Source organism: Thunnus maccoyii, chromosome 13 (assembly GCF_910596095.1).
Source record: "Thunnus maccoyii chromosome 13, fThuMac1.1, whole genome shotgun sequence".
Classification (NCBI taxonomy): Eukaryota; Metazoa; Chordata; class Actinopteri; order Scombriformes; family Scombridae; genus Thunnus; species Thunnus maccoyii.
Genome location: NC_056545.1, coordinates 9,239,628 through 9,253,497, shown reverse-complemented (window position 1 = coordinate 9,253,497; position 13,870 = coordinate 9,239,628). Strand labels below are relative to the sequence as shown.

Sequence of the window (13,870 nt, the reverse complement as noted above, 5' to 3'; positions counted from 1 at the left end):
AGTGCGATTCACATCTGATGCTCGCTGTAGTTTTCCTGAGAGCGAGTTCTGCAAAATGACATTTCAGTTTGTGAAAGTCTAACCATAGACACAAGTGTAGTCTTTAAAGGAGTCCTGGTCAGTCGTAGTCTTCAGCTTCATCATGGCAGGACTCCTGTTGTTTGTCATCCTCATGCGTAAGTTAAACCTTCTATCGATTCTTTCATCATTAGGCTAATATACAAACCAACGCAGGTTCACACTTGCAAACATTGATTAACTCTTTAGATTACAGCTCACAGCGTACAGCGTAATTATTCCAAATTTACAGTGTAATTTTTTGCACTAAGTGAGAACGAGAACAAGTCGTACATACCTTGTAATTTTAAAATAGATACCTGTCAGTTAAAAAACTACCTACAGTACAAATTCTTTTTAAGTTCCAAATTTGTCACCCTCTTTAATTGTTAACTTCCCATCTTGTTCTCTTGTACCTACATCAGTATGTACTGTACTGGTGACTGGATATTACTAGTCAGCTGATAGTCAATAAGATGATGATTAATTAAGCCAGGATGTGTACGAATGAAATACTGATAGCTGTTCAGGTATTCAGAGATGTTTGGGAGAACCAACACAATATATTTCTTTGGATTTTACATTCTTCATTTATATGTAACTACTTTCCTCTGTAATGACACTAACAAAAACTCTTTTTTTATTTTTTTCATGTAGACCAAAAGCCATCATCACTGGTAAATCAAAGTGTTTCTTTCTCTTTTGCATTCGCTGTAATGATCATGTCAATGAAAGTGATCAGTGTTATGCCTGTATATTTTATTTGTACCTGTTTGTTAAAGTGTACTAAGGTGTGCTTTGGTTTCTGTTTCAGATTACGGGGATTATATGGTAAGTCTCAACAGTGGATGGGGATTTGAAAACTTCAGTTTCTGCTAAGAGGTTTTCCTTCATAATCATGTTGTCTTACATGAGGTTACTCTCTCTCCCTCTCCTTTATCATTTCAATTAAGATGTTGCAGGCTGGTTATGATGAGACCCACAGTATAGTCAACTATAAATGCAAAATTGGTGAGCTGATTTTCTCTTTTTCTTAACCTGAATGAAGTATAAGGTTCTTAAAATAGGTTGGGGAATCGATTTAATGGATTACTTAATCATGACCATTATGGTCAAATTAAATTAATGAATACATGAAAAAACACAAATAATTAACTTTTCATATCAAACACTTAAAAGTGACTGTGCCAATGGTTATGGATTTTATTAAAATGCAAATGAATGGAGACATGTAAAAGCTTTATGCAGGTTATTATTTTAGGTTTACATAACTGATGACATGAAGGTTGTTGTACAGAGATGGATGATTGTAAAGAACACTGAACAAATATAATATTAGTCACTTGGTGGCCCCAGTGCTTAAAATTGACTAGAATTAAAACAAGTATAATTTCCATTTCAGGAGCAGTCATGAAAATGTGTGAATTCTATAAGTTGTTATTGTGGCATGACAGATATTCAACATTTGCAACTTTTAAATCTCAATAAATGAGAAAGGTTCACTGAGAAGAATTAAGTCACGTCTGTTTCTTTCTTTTCACAGAATAAATACCAAAAACTGCACCCAAAAATGTACCCCTGCGAGGTACATCTCACCAGGGGGATACAGTGCACAGCGCTCTAAAGCCATTTTGAATTTCAAGTGTTGCTTTTCTTGCATCTTTATTTTCATTTTGCTTTCTTACAATGTTTACACTGTTTACATTTTTTAGAATGGTGTAATGCCTTTGTTGAATTTTACTGAATGGATAGTTAGGTCAGAAGATAACATGTATTATGTGATGCTTTAAATAATAAAAACATTATACACAACTATTAAAAAGAAGTCCTGTTCATTTCAAAAGTTGAAGTTTAGTTTCATGTTTACTGAAATTATTAACTTGACGTAAAAACAGTTTGTGCAGCATAATGTGGAGTTATAAGGTAAAATGGTAGAATAATCGGGACAAAAATGGGAAGTAATTGATGATAAGTACTTAGTCCATCAATATGCCAAGTTTGTGTGGAGAGGTGTACCTGAAAAATAAGTTTTAAAAACTGTAAGTATTTTAAACACACACACCAAGTGAAACTGAGACGCTGCATGTCAGTAGATCTGCCCATCTCTGTTTAAAATCTACTCTGGGAAAAAAACAGACAGCAAAAGAAATGAGGAACAAACTTACTGTCGTCTTTCTTCTGAGGTTGGCCACCGATGTAATAAAACACGTGATTAGTTTGAAGAGGATGTTTGGGGCGTGAGGTGTGTGTATTTCCGTGGCCTGTTTAATAGTGCGATTCACATCTGATGCTCGCTGTAGTTTTCCTGAGAGCGAGTTCTGCAAAATGACATTTCAGTTTGTGAAAGTCTAACCATAGACACAAGTGTAGTCTTTAAAGGAGTCCTGGTCAGTCGTAGTCTTCAGCTTCATCATGGCAGGACTCCTGTTGTTTGTCATCCTCATGCGTAAGTTAAACCTTCTATCGATTCTTTCATCATTAGGCTAATATACAAACCAACGCAGGTTCACACTTGCAAACATTGATTAACTCTTTAGATTACAGCTCACAGCGTACAGCGTAATTATTCCAAATTTACAGTGTAATTTTTTGCACTAAGTGAGAACGAGAACAAGTCGTACATACCTTGTAATTTTAAAATAGATACCTGTCAGTTAAAAAACTACCTACAGTACAAATTCTTTTTAAGTTCCAAATTTGTCACCCTCTTTAATTGTTAACTTCCCATCTTGTTCTCTTGTACCTACATCAGTATGTACTGTACTGGTGACTGGATATTACTAGTCAGCTGATAGTCAATAAGATGATGATTAATTAAGCCAGGATGTGTACGAATGAAATACTGATAGCTGTTCAGGTATTCAGAGATGTTTGGGAGAACCAACACAATATATTTCTTTGGATTTTACATTCTTCATTTATATGTAACTACTTTCCTCTGTAATGACACTAACAAAAACTCTTTTTTTATTTTTTTCATGTAGACCAAAAGCCATCATCACTGGTAAATCAAAGTGTTTCTTTCTCTTTTGCATTCGCTGTAATGATCATGTCAATGAAAGTGATCAGTGTTATGCCTGTATATTTTATTTGTACCTGTTTGTTAAAGTGTACTAAGGTGTGCTTTGGTTTCTGTTTCAGATTACGGGGATTATATGGTAAGTCTCAACAGTGGATGGGGATTTGAAAACTTCAGTTTCTGCTAAGAGGTTTTCCTTCATAATCATGTTGTCTTACATGAGGTTACTCTCTCTCCCTCTCCTTTATCATTTCAATTAAGATGTTGCAGGCTGGTTATGATGAGACCCACAGTATAGTCAACTATAAATGCAAAATTGGTGAGCTGATTTTCTCTTTTTCTTAACCTGAATGAAGTATAAGGTTCTTAAAATAGGTTGGGGAATCGATTTAATGGATTACTTAATCATGACCATTATGGTCAAATTAAATTAATGAATACATGAAAAAACACAAATAATTAACTTTTCATATCAAACACTTAAAAGTGACTGTGCCAATGGTTATGGATTTTATTAAAATGCAAATGAATGGAGACATGTAAAAGCTTTATGCAGGTTATTATTTTAGGTTTACATAACTGATGACATGAAGGTTGTTGTACAGAGATGGATGATTGTAAAGAACACTGAACAAATATAATATTAGTCACTTGGTGGCCCCAGTGCTTAAAATTGACTAGAATTAAAACAAGTATAATTTCCATTTCAGGAGCAGTCATGAAAATGTGTGAATTCTATAAGTTGTTATTGTGGCATGACAGATATTCAACATTTGCAACTTTTAAATCTCAATAAATGAGAAAGGTTCACTGAGAAGAATTAAGTCACGTCTGTTTCTTTCTTTTCACAGAATAAATACCAAAAACTGCACCCAAAAATGTACCCCTGCGAGGTACATCTCACCAGGGGGATACAGTGCACAGCGCTCTAAAGCCATTTTGAATTTCAAGTGTTGCTTTTCTTGCATCTTTATTTTCATTTTGCTTTCTTACAATGTTTACACTGTTTACATTTTTTAGAATGGTGTAATGCCTTTGTTGAATTTTACTGAATGGATAGTTAGGTCAGAAGATAACATGTATTATGTGATGCTTTAAATAATAAAAACATTATACACAACTATTAAAAAGAAGTCCTGTTCATTTCAAAAGTTGAAGTTTAGTTTCATGTTTACTGAAATTATTAACTTGACGTAAAAACAGTTTGTGCAGCATAATGTGGAGTTATAAGGTAAAATGGTAGAATAATCGGGACAAAAATGGGAAGTAATTGATGATAAGTACTTAGTCCATCAATATGCCAAGTTTGTGTGGAGAGGTGTACCTGAAAAATAAGTTTTAAAAACTGTAAGTATTTTAAACACACACACCAAGTGAAACTGAGACGCTGCATGTCAGTAGATCTGCCCATCTCTGTTTAAAATCTACTCTGGGAAAAAAACAGACAGCAAAAGAAATGAGGAACAAACTTACTGTCGTCTTTCTTCTGAGGTTGGCCACCGATGTAATAAAACACGTGATTAGTTTGAAGAGGATGTTTGGGGCGTGAGGTGTGTGTATTTCCGTGGCCTGTTTAATAGTGCGATTCACATCTGATGCTCGCTGTAGTTTTCCTGAGAGCGAGTTCTGCAAAATGACATTTCAGTTTGTGAAAGTCTAACCATAGACACAAGTGTAGTCTTTAAAGGAGTCCTGGTCAGTCGTAGTCTTCAGCTTCATCATGGCAGGACTCCTGTTGTTTGTCATCCTCATGCGTAAGTTAAACCTTCTATCGATTCTTTCATCATTAGGCTAATATACAAACCAACGCAGGTTCACACTTGCAAACATTGATTAACTCTTTAGATTACAGCTCACAGCGTACAGCGTAATTATTCCAAATTTACAGTGTAATTTTTTGCACTAAGTGAGAACGAGAACAAGTCGTACATACCTTGTAATTTTAAAATAGATACCTGTCAGTTAAAAAACTACCTACAGTACAAATTCTTTTTAAGTTCCAAATTTGTCACCCTCTTTAATTGTTAACTTCCCATCTTGTTCTCTTGTACCTACATCAGTATGTACTGTACTGGTGACTGGATATTACTAGTCAGCTGATAGTCAATAAGATGATGATTAATTAAGCCAGGATGTGTACGAATGAAATACTGATAGCTGTTCAGGTATTCAGAGATGTTTGGGAGAACCAACACAATATATTTCTTTGGATTTTACATTCTTCATTTATATGTAACTACTTTCCTCTGTAATGACACTAACAAAAACTCTTTTTTTATTTTTTTCATGTAGACCAAAAGCCATCATCACTGGTAAATCAAAGTGTTTCTTTCTCTTTTGCATTCGCTGTAATGATCATGTCAATGAAAGTGATCAGTGTTATGCCTGTATATTTTATTTGTACCTGTTTGTTAAAGTGTACTAAGGTGTGCTTTGGTTTCTGTTTCAGATTACGGGGATTATATGGTAAGTCTCAACAGTGGATGGGGATTTGAAAACTTCAGTTTCTGCTAAGAGGTTTTCCTTCATAATCATGTTGTCTTACATGAGGTTACTCTCTCTCCCTCTCCTTTATCATTTCAATTAAGATGTTGCAGGCTGGTTATGATGAGACCCACAGTATAGTCAACTATAAATGCAAAATTGGTGAGCTGATTTTCTCTTTTTCTTAACCTGAATGAAGTATAAGGTTCTTAAAATAGGTTGGGGAATCGATTTAATGGATTACTTAATCATGACCATTATGGTCAAATTAAATTAATGAATACATGAAAAAACACAAATAATTAACTTTTCATATCAAACACTTAAAAGTGACTGTGCCAATGGTTATGGATTTTATTAAAATGCAAATGAATGGAGACATGTAAAAGCTTTATGCAGGTTATTATTTTAGGTTTACATAACTGATGACATGAAGGTTGTTGTACAGAGATGGATGATTGTAAAGAACACTGAACAAATATAATATTAGTCACTTGGTGGCCCCAGTGCTTAAAATTGACTAGAATTAAAACAAGTATAATTTCCATTTCAGGAGCAGTCATGAAAATGTGTGAATTCTATAAGTTGTTATTGTGGCATGACAGATATTCAACATTTGCAACTTTTAAATCTCAATAAATGAGAAAGGTTCACTGAGAAGAATTAAGTCACGTCTGTTTCTTTCTTTTCACAGAATAAATACCAAAAACTGCACCCAAAAATGTACCCCTGCGAGGTACATCTCACCAGGGGGATACAGTGCACAGCGCTCTAAAGCCATTTTGAATTTCAAGTGTTGCTTTTCTTGCATCTTTATTTTCATTTTGCTTTCTTACAATGTTTACACTGTTTACATTTTTTAGAATGGTGTAATGCCTTTGTTGAATTTTACTGAATGGATAGTTAGGTCAGAAGATAACATGTATTATGTGATGCTTTAAATAATAAAAACATTATACACAACTATTAAAAAGAAGTCCTGTTCATTTCAAAAGTTGAAGTTTAGTTTCATGTTTACTGAAATTATTAACTTGACGTAAAAACAGTTTGTGCAGCATAATGTGGAGTTATAAGGTAAAATGGTAGAATAATCGGGACAAAAATGGGAAGTAATTGATGATAAGTACTTAGTCCATCAATATGCCAAGTTTGTGTGGAGAGGTGTACCTGAAAAATAAGTTTTAAAAACTGTAAGTATTTTAAACACACACACCAAGTGAAACTGAGACGCTGCATGTCAGTAGATCTGCCCATCTCTGTTTAAAATCTACTCTGGGAAAAAAACAGACAGCAAAAGAAATGAGGAACAAACTTACTGTCGTCTTTCTTCTGAGGTTGGCCACCGATGTAATAAAACACGTGATTAGTTTGAAGAGGATGTTTGGGGCGTGAGGTGTGTGTATTTCCGTGGCCTGTTTAATAGTGCGATTCACATCTGATGCTCGCTGTAGTTTTCCTGAGAGCGAGTTCTGCAAAATGACATTTCAGTTTGTGAAAGTCTAACCATAGACACAAGTGTAGTCTTTAAAGGAGTCCTGGTCAGTCGTAGTCTTCAGCTTCATCATGGCAGGACTCCTGTTGTTTGTCATCCTCATGCGTAAGTTAAACCTTCTATCGATTCTTTCATCATTAGGCTAATATACAAACCAACGCAGGTTCACACTTGCAAACATTGATTAACTCTTTAGATTACAGCTCACAGCGTACAGCGTAATTATTCCAAATTTACAGTGTAATTTTTTGCACTAAGTGAGAACGAGAACAAGTCGTACATACCTTGTAATTTTAAAATAGATACCTGTCAGTTAAAAAACTACCTACAGTACAAATTCTTTTTAAGTTCCAAATTTGTCACCCTCTTTAATTGTTAACTTCCCATCTTGTTCTCTTGTACCTACATCAGTATGTACTGTACTGGTGACTGGATATTACTAGTCAGCTGATAGTCAATAAGATGATGATTAATTAAGCCAGGATGTGTACGAATGAAATACTGATAGCTGTTCAGGTATTCAGAGATGTTTGGGAGAACCAACACAATATATTTCTTTGGATTTTACATTCTTCATTTATATGTAACTACTTTCCTCTGTAATGACACTAACAAAAACTCTTTTTTTATTTTTTTCATGTAGACCAAAAGCCATCATCACTGGTAAATCAAAGTGTTTCTTTCTCTTTTGCATTCGCTGTAATGATCATGTCAATGAAAGTGATCAGTGTTATGCCTGTATATTTTATTTGTACCTGTTTGTTAAAGTGTACTAAGGTGTGCTTTGGTTTCTGTTTCAGATTACGGGGATTATATGGTAAGTCTCAACAGTGGATGGGGATTTGAAAACTTCAGTTTCTGCTAAGAGGTTTTCCTTCATAATCATGTTGTCTTACATGAGGTTACTCTCTCTCCCTCTCCTTTATCATTTCAATTAAGATGTTGCAGGCTGGTTATGATGAGACCCACAGTATAGTCAACTATAAATGCAAAATTGGTGAGCTGATTTTCTCTTTTTCTTAACCTGAATGAAGTATAAGGTTCTTAAAATAGGTTGGGGAATCGATTTAATGGATTACTTAATCATGACCATTATGGTCAAATTAAATTAATGAATACATGAAAAAACACAAATAATTAACTTTTCATATCAAACACTTAAAAGTGACTGTGCCAATGGTTATGGATTTTATTAAAATGCAAATGAATGGAGACATGTAAAAGCTTTATGCAGGTTATTATTTTAGGTTTACATAACTGATGACATGAAGGTTGTTGTACAGAGATGGATGATTGTAAAGAACACTGAACAAATATAATATTAGTCACTTGGTGGCCCCAGTGCTTAAAATTGACTAGAATTAAAACAAGTATAATTTCCATTTCAGGAGCAGTCATGAAAATGTGTGAATTCTATAAGTTGTTATTGTGGCATGACAGATATTCAACATTTGCAACTTTTAAATCTCAATAAATGAGAAAGGTTCACTGAGAAGAATTAAGTCACGTCTGTTTCTTTCTTTTCACAGAATAAATACCAAAAACTGCACCCAAAAATGTACCCCTGCGAGGTACATCTCACCAGGGGGATACAGTGCACAGCGCTCTAAAGCCATTTTGAATTTCAAGTGTTGCTTTTCTTGCATCTTTATTTTCATTTTGCTTTCTTACAATGTTTACACTGTTTACATTTTTTAGAATGGTGTAATGCCTTTGTTGAATTTTACTGAATGGATAGTTAGGTCAGAAGATAACATGTATTATGTGATGCTTTAAATAATAAAAACATTATACACAACTATTAAAAAGAAGTCCTGTTCATTTCAAAAGTTGAAGTTTAGTTTCATGTTTACTGAAATTATTAACTTGACGTAAAAACAGTTTGTGCAGCATAATGTGGAGTTATAAGGTAAAATGGTAGAATAATCGGGACAAAAATGGGAAGTAATTGATGATAAGTACTTAGTCCATCAATATGCCAAGTTTGTGTGGAGAGGTGTACCTGAAAAATAAGTTTTAAAAACTGTAAGTATTTTAAACACACACACCAAGTGAAACTGAGACGCTGCATGTCAGTAGATCTGCCCATCTCTGTTTAAAATCTACTCTGGGAAAAAAACAGACAGCAAAAGAAATGAGGAACAAACTTACTGTCGTCTTTCTTCTGAGGTTGGCCACCGATGTAATAAAACACGTGATTAGTTTGAAGAGGATGTTTGGGGCGTGAGGTGTGTGTATTTCCGTGGCCTGTTTAATAGTGCGATTCACATCTGATGCTCGCTGTAGTTTTCCTGAGAGCGAGTTCTGCAAAATGACATTTCAGTTTGTGAAAGTCTAACCATAGACACAAGTGTAGTCTTTAAAGGAGTCCTGGTCAGTCGTAGTCTTCAGCTTCATCATGGCAGGACTCCTGTTGTTTGTCATCCTCATGCGTAAGTTAAACCTTCTATCGATTCTTTCATCATTAGGCTAATATACAAACCAACGCAGGTTCACACTTGCAAACATTGATTAACTCTTTAGATTACAGCTCACAGCGTACAGCGTAATTATTCCAAATTTACAGTGTAATTTTTTGCACTAAGTGAGAACGAGAACAAGTCGTACATACCTTGTAATTTTAAAATAGATACCTGTCAGTTAAAAAACTACCTACAGTACAAATTCTTTTTAAGTTCCAAATTTGTCACCCTCTTTAATTGTTAACTTCCCATCTTGTTCTCTTGTACCTACATCAGTATGTACTGTACTGGTGACTGGATATTACTAGTCAGCTGATAGTCAATAAGATGATGATTAATTAAGCCAGGATGTGTACGAATGAAATACTGATAGCTGTTCAGGTATTCAGAGATGTTTGGGAGAACCAACACAATATATTTCTTTGGATTTTACATTCTTCATTTATATGTAACTACTTTCCTCTGTAATGACACTAACAAAAACTCTTTTTTTATTTTTTTCATGTAGACCAAAAGCCATCATCACTGGTAAATCAAAGTGTTTCTTTCTCTTTTGCATTCGCTGTAATGATCATGTCAATGAAAGTGATCAGTGTTATGCCTGTATATTTTATTTGTACCTGTTTGTTAAAGTGTACTAAGGTGTGCTTTGGTTTCTGTTTCAGATTACGGGGATTATATGGTAAGTCTCAACAGTGGATGGGGATTTGAAAACTTCAGTTTCTGCTAAGAGGTTTTCCTTCATAATCATGTTGTCTTACATGAGGTTACTCTCTCTCCCTCTCCTTTATCATTTCAATTAAGATGTTGCAGGCTGGTTATGATGAGACCCACAGTATAGTCAACTATAAATGCAAAATTGGTGAGCTGATTTTCTCTTTTTCTTAACCTGAATGAAGTATAAGGTTCTTAAAATAGGTTGGGGAATCGATTTAATGGATTACTTAATCATGACCATTATGGTCAAATTAAATTAATGAATACATGAAAAAACACAAATAATTAACTTTTCATATCAAACACTTAAAAGTGACTGTGCCAATGGTTATGGATTTTATTAAAATGCAAATGAATGGAGACATGTAAAAGCTTTATGCAGGTTATTATTTTAGGTTTACATAACTGATGACATGAAGGTTGTTGTACAGAGATGGATGATTGTAAAGAACACTGAACAAATATAATATTAGTCACTTGGTGGCCCCAGTGCTTAAAATTGACTAGAATTAAAACAAGTATAATTTCCATTTCAGGAGCAGTCATGAAAATGTGTGAATTCTATAAGTTGTTATTGTGGCATGACAGATATTCAACATTTGCAACTTTTAAATCTCAATAAATGAGAAAGGTTCACTGAGAAGAATTAAGTCACGTCTGTTTCTTTCTTTTCACAGAATAAATACCAAAAACTGCACCCAAAAATGTACCCCTGCGAGGTACATCTCACCAGGGGGATACAGTGCACAGCGCTCTAAAGCCATTTTGAATTTCAAGTGTTGCTTTTCTTGCATCTTTATTTTCATTTTGCTTTCTTACAATGTTTACACTGTTTACATTTTTTAGAATGGTGTAATGCCTTTGTTGAATTTTACTGAATGGATAGTTAGGTCAGAAGATAACATGTATTATGTGATGCTTTAAATAATAAAAACATTATACACAACTATTAAAAAGAAGTCCTGTTCATTTCAAAAGTTGAAGTTTAGTTTCATGTTTACTGAAATTATTAACTTGACGTAAAAACAGTTTGTGCAGCATAATGTGGCGTTATAAGGTAAAATGGTAGAATAATCGGGACAAAAATGGGAAGTAATTGATGATAAGTACTTAGTCCATCAATATGCCAAGTTTGTGTGGAGAGGTGTACCTGAAAAATAAGTTTTAAAAACTGTAAGTATTTTAAACACACACACCAAGTGAAACTGAGACGCTGCATGTCAGTAGATCTGCCCATCTCTGTTTAAAATCTACTCTGGGAAAAAAACAGACAGCAAAAGAAATGAGGAACAAACTTACTGTCGTCTTTCTTCTGAGGTTGGCCACCGATGTAATAAAACACGTGATTAGTTTGAAGAGGATGTTTGGGGCGTGAGGTGTGTGTATTTCCGTGGCCTGTTTAATAGTGCGATTCACATCTGATGCTCGCTGTAGTTTTCCTGAGAGCGAGTTCTGCAAAATGACATTTCAGTTTGTGAAAGTCTAACCATAGACACAAGTGTAGTCTTTAAAGGAGTCCTGGTCAGTCGTAGTCTTCAGCTTCATCATGGCAGGACTCCTGTTGTTTGTCATCCTCATGCGTAAGTTAAACCTTCTATCGATTCTTTCATCATTAGGCTAATGTACAAACCAACGCAGGTTCACACTTGCAAACATTGATTAACTCTTTAGATTACAGCTCACAGCGTACAGCGTAATTATTCCAAATTTACAGTGTAATTTTTTGCACTAAGTGAGAACGAGAACAAGTCGTACATACCTTGTAATTTTAAAATAGATACCTGTCAGTTAAAAAACTACCTACAGTACAAATTCTTTTTAAGTTCCAAATTTGTCACCCTCTTTAATTGTTAACTTCCCATCTTGTTCTCTTGTACCTACATCAGTATGTACTGTACTGGTGACTGGATATTACTAGTCAGCTGATAGTCAATAAGATGATGATTAATTAAGCCAGGATGTGTACGAATGAAATACTGATAGCTGTTCAGGTATTCAGAGATGTTTGGGAGAACCAACACAATATATTTCTTTGGATTTTACATTCTTCATTTATATGTAACTACTTTCCTCTGTAATGACACTAACAAAAACTCTTTTTTTATTTTTTTCATGTAGACCAAAAGCCATCATCACTGGTAAATCAAAGTGTTTCTTTCTCTTTTGCATTCGCTGTAATGATCATGTCAATGAAAGTGATCAGTGTTATGCCTGTATATTTTATTTGTACCTGTTTGTTAAAGTGTACTAAGGTGTGCTTTGGTTTCTGTTTCAGATTACGGGGATTATATGGTAAGTCTCGACAGTGGATGGGGATTTGAAAACTTCAGTTTCTGCTAAGAGGTTTTCCTTCATAATCATGTTGTCTTACATGAGGTTACTCTCTCTCCCTCTCCTTTATCATTTCAATTAAGATGTTGCAGGCTGGTTATGATGAGACCCACAGTATAGTCAACTATAAATGCAAAATTGGTGAGCTGATTTTCTCTTTTTCTTAACCTGAATGAAGTATAAGGTTCTTAAAATAGGTTGGGGAATCGATTTAATGGATTACTTAATCATGACCATTATGGTCAAATTAAATTAATGAATACATGAAAAAACACAAATAATTAACTTTTCATATCAAACACTTAAAAGTGACTGTGCCAATGATTATGGATTTTATTAAAATGCAAATGAATGGAGACATGTAAAAGCTTTATGCAGGTTATTATTTTAGGTTTACATAACTGATGACATGAAGGTTGTTGTACAGAGATGGATGATTGTAAAGAACACTGAACAAATATAATATTAGTCACTTGGTGGCCCCAGTGCTTAAAATTGACTAGAATTAAAACAAGTATAATTTCCATTTCAGGAGCAGTCATGAAAATGTGTGAATTCTATAAGTTGTTATTGTGGCATGACAGATATTCAACATTTGCAACTTTTAAATCTCAATAAATGAGAAAGGTTCACTGAGAAGAATTAAGTCACGTCTGTTTCTTTCTTTTCACAGAATAAATACCAAAAACTGCACCCAAAAATGTACCCCTGCGAGGTACATCTCACCAGGGGGATACAGTGCACAGCGCTCTAAAGCCATTTTGAATTTCAAGTGTTGCTTTTCTTGCATCTTTATTTTCATTTTGCTTTCTTACAATGTTTACACTGTTTACATTTTTTAGAATGGTGTAATGCCTTTGTTGAATTTTACTGAATGGATAGTTAGGTCAGAAGATAACATGTATTATGTGATGCTTTAAATAATAAAAACATTATACACAACTATTAAAAAGAAGTCCTGTTCATTTCAAAAGTTGAAGTTTAGTTTCATGTTTACTGAAATTATTAACTTGACGTAAAAACAGTTTGTGCAGCATAATGTGGAGTTATAAGGTAAAATGGTAGAATAATCGGGACAAAAATGGGAAGTAATTGATGATAAGTACTTAGTCCATCAATATGCCAAGTTTGTGTGGAGAGGTGTACCTGAAAAATAAGTTTTAAAAACTGTAAGTATTTTAAACACACACACCAAGTGAAACTGAGACGCTGCATGTCAGTAGATCTGCCCATCTCTGTTTAAAATCTACTCTGGGAAAAAAACAGACAGCAAAAGAAATGAGGAACAAACTTACTGTCGTCTTTCTT

At 34.2% G+C, this 13,870-nt stretch overlaps 1 long non-coding RNA gene across 2 annotated transcripts; it reads left to right on the top strand.

Moving 5' to 3' along the window:
• Positions 1-6,942: 6,942 nt before the first annotated feature.
• LOC121909788 lies at positions 6,943-13,870 on the top strand. 2 transcript variants are annotated; one of them, XR_006099518.1, is made up of 13 exons: positions 6,943-7,157; positions 7,696-7,715; positions 7,853-7,869; positions 7,992-8,049; positions 8,582-9,077; positions 10,023-10,042; positions 10,180-10,196; positions 10,319-10,376; positions 10,909-11,404; positions 12,350-12,369; positions 12,507-12,523; positions 12,646-12,703; positions 13,236-13,870. It is a non-coding gene; the product is annotated as an uncharacterized LOC121909788 (long non-coding RNA). The 2 variants fall into 2 exon arrangements; XR_006099519.1 differs by lacking the exon at positions 6,943-7,157 and adding an exon at positions 7,189-7,568.